The following is a 7002-nucleotide window of genomic DNA, read 5'->3' as shown; positions in this document are numbered from 1 at the left end:
CTACTAAGAAAATATTATACTTAAGTTGTAGGTTAGAAGAAATCTACTTCGTCCTTGAAAAAAAGATTGCCCCCGGTAACTGTTTCCATTGCCTTACTTTAAGTAATTTTTGCTATATGTAGAAAAGTTTATATTATTGGAACAAATGTACATAAGCCTTTGTAAAAGCATAAGGAATCGGTTCAATATTTCAGTTTGCTTGTGAAAGTATTGTTGTTACCATTTCTCGCCCTCCATGAAATAGATTTCCCGAATACATTTGAAAATGTAAAAATGTAACTTTTCGGAATAATTCTAATAATCATGCTATAGAAAGTAAAGTTGAAGTCTATTATGGTGAAGCATATTTCAAAAGAGTACTTCAAAAAATTTATTGAGAGATTCAGAGATCGGAGCTAAGTCAAAAGTCGACAAACAATTTATAATTTGGACAATCCAGCTAAGTACAGTAAATTCTTTTATGTGTTTTACGCAAAGATATTCTTGTTCGAAAATCAATACAAGAAGAATTTTGAAGCTCTAAGTGAACTGGTCACTCTTTGATACCACAGCCCTTTTAACTGAGTTATCAGTTAATCAAATCAGACTAAAATTTTGGAAGATCGTTCGGTCTCAAAAAAGGACAAGGCTTTAAAAGAATTATTACAGAAGACGTGGTGAATTCTTCTATTTCAAACATTTTATATTCAAAGCATTTTAAGGTACTTACAAGTAGAGGATTTTAGGTGTTGAATCTTGTACATTATATAATCTTAAAAAATATACTCTTATATCGTAAATACCTGCAGACCAGCATACATGAAATCGATATTATATAGGACTTGAAGTTTGTTTTATATAGATTTAATAAATATATTCAAAAAAATATAGAGAAGTTGAAAAAACGTTATCATTTTTTTTAATTTATGAATCTAAATAACACGAGAACTCTGGATCAATCTAAAAAATTTTAATTCCTTCCTCAAATGACTCCTTTCCCCACCGAGTGAATAAAAATGCGTCCGTGACTGATGATATATGGAACAGCCCCGTGTTAAATAATTAAAAAAAAATTTCCACTCTAACCAAAAATGCTTTCTACATGTTGGGCAGTGACCATCTTCAGCCTGTGACAAAAATTAATTGTTTAAAACAATTGATTTCTTTATCATAATGAATCGGATATCTAAAATATTTCATTTATATAGAAAAATCAATATTTTTTCTTGGCAGACACAAAATAAATCTGAAAAGACTTTATTTTGAAAAGGAAGCTGACGAAGATAAACGGCTATTTCCTCGTTAAAAGTATGTATAAAATAGGAAGAAATGGGTTTCCCGATTTCCCGGTCAAAAAATAAATTTTTTTCTGTTGACATTTGAACTTTGGAAGTAATAATTATGGATTACTATTTGCTTTGTTACATAAATTTTATAAAGAATTAAACATTTCAGGACTCTAGATAAAATAAATGAATTATTGTATAAGAGTGATTCCGGACGTCACAGCGCAACTTTTATCAAAACAGAAGAAATAGGATGATTAAAAGAACTGAAATAGATTCTTTTGAATCATATTAATGAAGGTAACATTTTAAAGACTTCAAGTCAAAATTTATTGCATTTTGAAGATAAAAGTGGAATTTTCAAACTAAAAAAAAAATGCTACCAAAAAGTTGAGTTTTTTAGCTAAGAAGTCGAATTTTTTAGAGGTTATTTAACTTTTAAACCCAAAAATATTAACTCTCGAGAAAAAAGTTATTTTTTAATCAAGCAAGATGAACTTAGTTCCTAGAAGATTGAATCTCAATCAATGATCGAATTTTTAATCAATAAGATTAATCTTCAACCAAAAATAGTTACAATTTCAACCAACCAGTTGAATTGTAATGCCAAAAAGATTAATTTTTTATAAGGCATTTCAAGTTTCAATCTAAAGAGATTACTTTTGTACCAGAAGTTGAATTTTCAATTCTAACGGACGCATTTCCTTTCCAGAAAGACTAATTTTCAACAAAACCATTGAACTTCGAATAAAAAAGTCGTCTCTTTATCTTGCTTCAATTTATATTTTTATCAATTGAGGAGTTCTGGACACGAAGGTGACAGGCGCTCGAGAACGAGTAAAAGTATTGTCCAGGCTGTGACGTCAGGCATCAAAAGTGAAATTCGAAATTTGAAAAAACCAAAAATATAGTTAGATAGCTCTTGAAATATGAACCTGAGTCTCCATTTACAGTTTTTCTTTCGGGCTGCAAATTTTCCAGTAAATAAATAAAAACTGACTTTTTTAAAATTAAAAAACCATGTTTTTTACGATCAACTCGCCGTAAGTTATTCGTTTAATAACTAATCAACCAATTTCTTTTTGAGTTTTATTTGTGACACTCTAGTGGAGGCTACAATTTCCAAAAAGGGTCCAAAGTTAATTTCTAATGCTTTTTTTTAATCCGAATGAAGAACCACGTTTTTAGATTTTCACATTAAAAAAGTGAGCGAGGAAGTTTGAGCTACGACAAACTTCAAGCGAACGAATTTTCCGCCAATGTATTGGCCAACTTTTTGGAAATAATCAATTTTGGAACTAAAAATCAAATCGAATTAAGATTTTCCAAAAAGTTGGCCAATACATTGGCGGAAAATTCGTTCGCTTGAAGTTTGTCGTAGCTCAAACATCCTCGCTCACTTTTTTAATGTAAAAGTCTAAAAACGTGGTTTTTCATTCGGTTAAAAAAAAACATTAGAAATTAAATTTTAACTCTTTTTGGACACTGTAGCCTCCGCTAGAGTGTCACGAATAAAACTAAAAATAACTTCTTAATTAGTTGATAAACAAATTACTTACGGCGAGTTGAATGTCAAAAAACATGGTTTTTTCAATTAAAAAAAAGTCAGTCTTTATTTATTTACTGGAAAATTTGCAGCCTGAAAGAAAAACTGTAAATAGAGACTCAGGTTCATTTTTCAAGAGCTATCTAACTATACTTTTGGTTTTTTCAAATTTCGAATTTCACTTTTGATACCTGACGTCACAGCCTGGACAATACTTTGACTCGTTCTCGAGCGCCTGTCGCCTTCTTGTCCAGAACTCCTCAATTATTACTTTAACTTTATTTCGAAATATGAAAATTATTATCAGGAACGTCAAGGTATTCTAATTAAAATTAGCAACGTTTTCTTGAATTTTTCCGTAGTTTGTGATGAATGTTCTGTATTTTTTAAAAATTTATTTCTAGTAGTCTAATGTTAGACGTTTATATATCGAGGTAATCACAAAATGATTTTCGTGGGTACTCATATAAATTTGAAGATCATTAGGCATACATTTTAATATATTATATTATGTATTTCAAATTGGGCTAAAAACTATATGCTTCGAACATATGTGGACATGCTTCAAAGACGTTTTTAGGCACCTAATAGTATTTTTATTGTTATTTGGAATAACAAAATTAAGCTTTTTTTCTATAAGTCATGTTTTGAGACAGTTTAAGGGGAATTCTCGCTGATTATTTTTTACAATATAAACAATAGTTTTTTAAATTTGTCAATTATACACAAAAGCACCCTGCACGTGGAAAGCTACACATATAGAAAATACAAGACAGGTAAACATTTATTTTTCATGAAACATATTTAAGAAATAATGACTTTTTTCAGCAGTTGGATAAAACAATTATGATTAGGCTCAAATGGAATTATTTAACAGTTAGAATAAAGTTAATAATCCAGATTAAAGGTTTGTACTTAAACAAAGAGAACCTCAAATGACATAATACAAAAACAAGGCTATTACATTACTTTGAATTGGATATTAAATGTTTTATTATGTGGCATCTACGCAAGAAAAAACTACGGAGAGAAAATCAAGCTATTTCCCAAAAAAATACAAGATCTACATAGCTTCCAAATGAAAGTGGCTTTCTTTAATTATCCCCCGTATGTAAACATCAACCGTAAATCCACAGGACACCCAATTTCACTTTCTGAGCTAGAATCTTTAGTTGTAAATGCTCTTTCAAAAGCAATGAATTTCGAAATTGCAGAAAATCTGTTGCAAAAAGAATGGCGGGCCGCTGGAATTGTAAAAACGAAAGCATATCAATTGAAATTGTGAGAAAACTCACAGACATCGAAGTTCGGTTCACTAGTAACCAAGAAACAGTGAGATAAAATTTCTTATGCTGAATCCAGTCGAAGTACTGGAATAATACAACGTAATGATACTAAAATCAAAAGAAAATAAGCGATTTCTGTAACTTTCAATGAAATGGTTCAACTTAGTACTACTAATTGCACCGATCTGACTCGTGATTCGCTTCTTCAAATTCGAAACTTACTACTGATCATTGATATACCTAATACAAGCATTGTTGAGATTTACAGTACCTCGGGAACCTCATAGAACGGCTGAACGAATTACGTTTACCACTGTGTTAATTACGTTTTCGGTATTCACCTTCACGCTCTTCGCCATAATGACAGACATTAAAACAATGAAAGATGCAAATGTGGTAATCGACTTATTAGAAGTTCTGAACAAAACAAATCTCGTCCCTATGATGCCGGAAATATTTGACTATTTATTAAAAGAAGGAAGTGATAAGATTTACGAAACCTTGCTGAAAAAGTTCAGAACTGATGTTAGTCATGAATAATGCCTAAAGATGATACTGGATCACAAGATGGTTGCTTACATCGATAAAGAAAGTATGTCTGAATTTTTTGATCAAGGCCACCTAGATGAAGATGGACGACCTGTGATGCTAATCGTCAAAGAAACCTTCGGACATTATCAGAAGGGTATGTTTTTTTAAAAGAATTCACCGCTTGTTCGTGCCGGTGACAAGATCCTGATAAAAATACTGGAGTCTGATCTCGATAATCTATATAATATAATCTATATAATAAACTACCATCTGGATTAATAAAATCGAAAGAATCTTCAATGAGAAAAGAACATGAATCTACGAATCTAATCATTCCACTGGTTATAATTCTGGCTACATGATATGGACTATCCAACATCATTTTTATAATAGAATTGCTAATGGAATACATCAAGACACTGGAATTTGAATATATTGCACTTATTCTACCACCTAGTTTCTTATAAACTAAGAGCTATAGCAGGCAAAGAAAAAGATACAAATTATTGCAGGTATATTTTTGATGCGTTAAAAATTAACCTCATTACTGCGAAAGGTTCAGTAAGGTTAAAAGAGGCTTTGGCGTGGTGATAACAGCAGTATGAAATAGAATAATATCGAGGAAATCGGAATAGAATCTATGAAAAGAGAATCTTCTGAAATATTTTAGATTTCTGTTAATGAATTCGAAAGTCGTTTGTAATACTTAGTCAAAAGTAACTGGAAATCGTAAAATGATTTAATGAAACAAATCAATCCATTCTTCGACCGTTGATATTTATTGATTTCCAATTGTAGATTTCAAATTATTTATGTCTTACGGTCTAATCGTAAATCGAAAAAATAAATATGAGTCAAAAAAACATGTTCTTCGAAACTCAGATATTTATTTAATAGAAAAAACTCCTTTCAAAACTTCCTGACGTTTCAGTACACATGCGTACCTTTTTCAAAGGTTCTTAAACCTAAATAATTATATTAAAAATTAGCAATTTTAGTACGAACAAATATGATGGATAATTACGTAGATTTGAATACATTGTTACCTGAGTTGATGATAGTTTAAATAGGCAAACAGATCAATTTTCAGTCAAAAAAAAGGAACATTTCAGTCAATAGTTTTAAGAAAATTAATTAAAATTTAGTCATTCTTTGAAGTCTCAAAAAATTTTTTCGAGACTTCAATCGATTACAACTACATTTTTTAAAAATTGTACGAGAAAACAAAATTGGCGTAGGTTAGGACGGACGAACAGAAATTGACAGTTTTAGAAATACATGAAGAATACGTAATGAAACGATGATGTAATAGGCAAGTTTCCATTGAAAACCACTGATGTGGAAGCGCGTAATTGAGTTTAAATTTGAAATAAGAAATTTAAAAAATTTTTTTAAAATTTTTAAAAAATGTGTATATGAACACATCCACACATATGCATATATATACACACATATAGCATACATACATATACACATATATACATATAGAGATGATTAATATTAAAAACATTATTTTATAATACTCTGATAAATTTTATTGATATTTAGAATTTCAGTCTGTAAATTAACAGAAATTTTACGATATTTGTTTATAAAAATAGACTCAATAATACGTCGTTGATAAGTATTTTTTTCTGTAGCTAATATTTTAATACGTTTAAAATCAAAATCAAAGTAATGATTGAAATTCCAAGAATGTTGCGACAAACCTGTGTTAAAATTCCTAACTTCACAATCTCTTTTGTGTTCAGCAATTCTAGTTTTTAATCTCCTGCCAGTTTCACCTATATAAGCTCTATTACAACATTTACATTTAATTAAATAAATAACACCAGATAAATTTTCAATGGAATCGACGTCCTTTCTTCTTGACAAATAATTATCTAATGTATTAGTGTTTTTAAAATAAACATTAATATTAAATTTTTTAAGTGAATTTCTTAATCTTTCTGATAGGCCCTGAATGTAAGGCAAAGTAACATTTAAATTAAATCTATTGTAAGTATCACTCCAATTTCTTTTTTTTGTTAATTTTATTACTGTTATTGTAAATCTCATGACTGCGTTCTTTAATGATGTCATTTACAAACTCAAGAAGATAGTTATTCTGTACTAAAGTTGTTTTTAATAGATTTAAATTTTCTTTTCTAAATTGAATGTCAGATAATTTTACACATCTATCAACTAAACCCTTAATTAAACCAATTTTATGCCCAAATAAATTATGTGAATTATAGTTTAAGTATCTACCGGACCAAGAGGGTTTTTTATTCCAATTGGTTAATAAATCACCATTTGGAGTTTTTATAATTTTTAAATCAAGATAGTTAATAACATTATTAATCTCACATTCATGAGTGAAATTTATACAATC

The sequence above is a fragment of the Belonocnema kinseyi genome, chromosome 2 (assembly GCF_010883055.1).
Source record: "Belonocnema kinseyi isolate 2016_QV_RU_SX_M_011 chromosome 2, B_treatae_v1, whole genome shotgun sequence".
NCBI classification, from domain to species: domain Eukaryota; kingdom Metazoa; phylum Arthropoda; class Insecta; order Hymenoptera; family Cynipidae; genus Belonocnema; species Belonocnema kinseyi.
Note: the sequence above shows the minus strand (reverse complement) of the source record.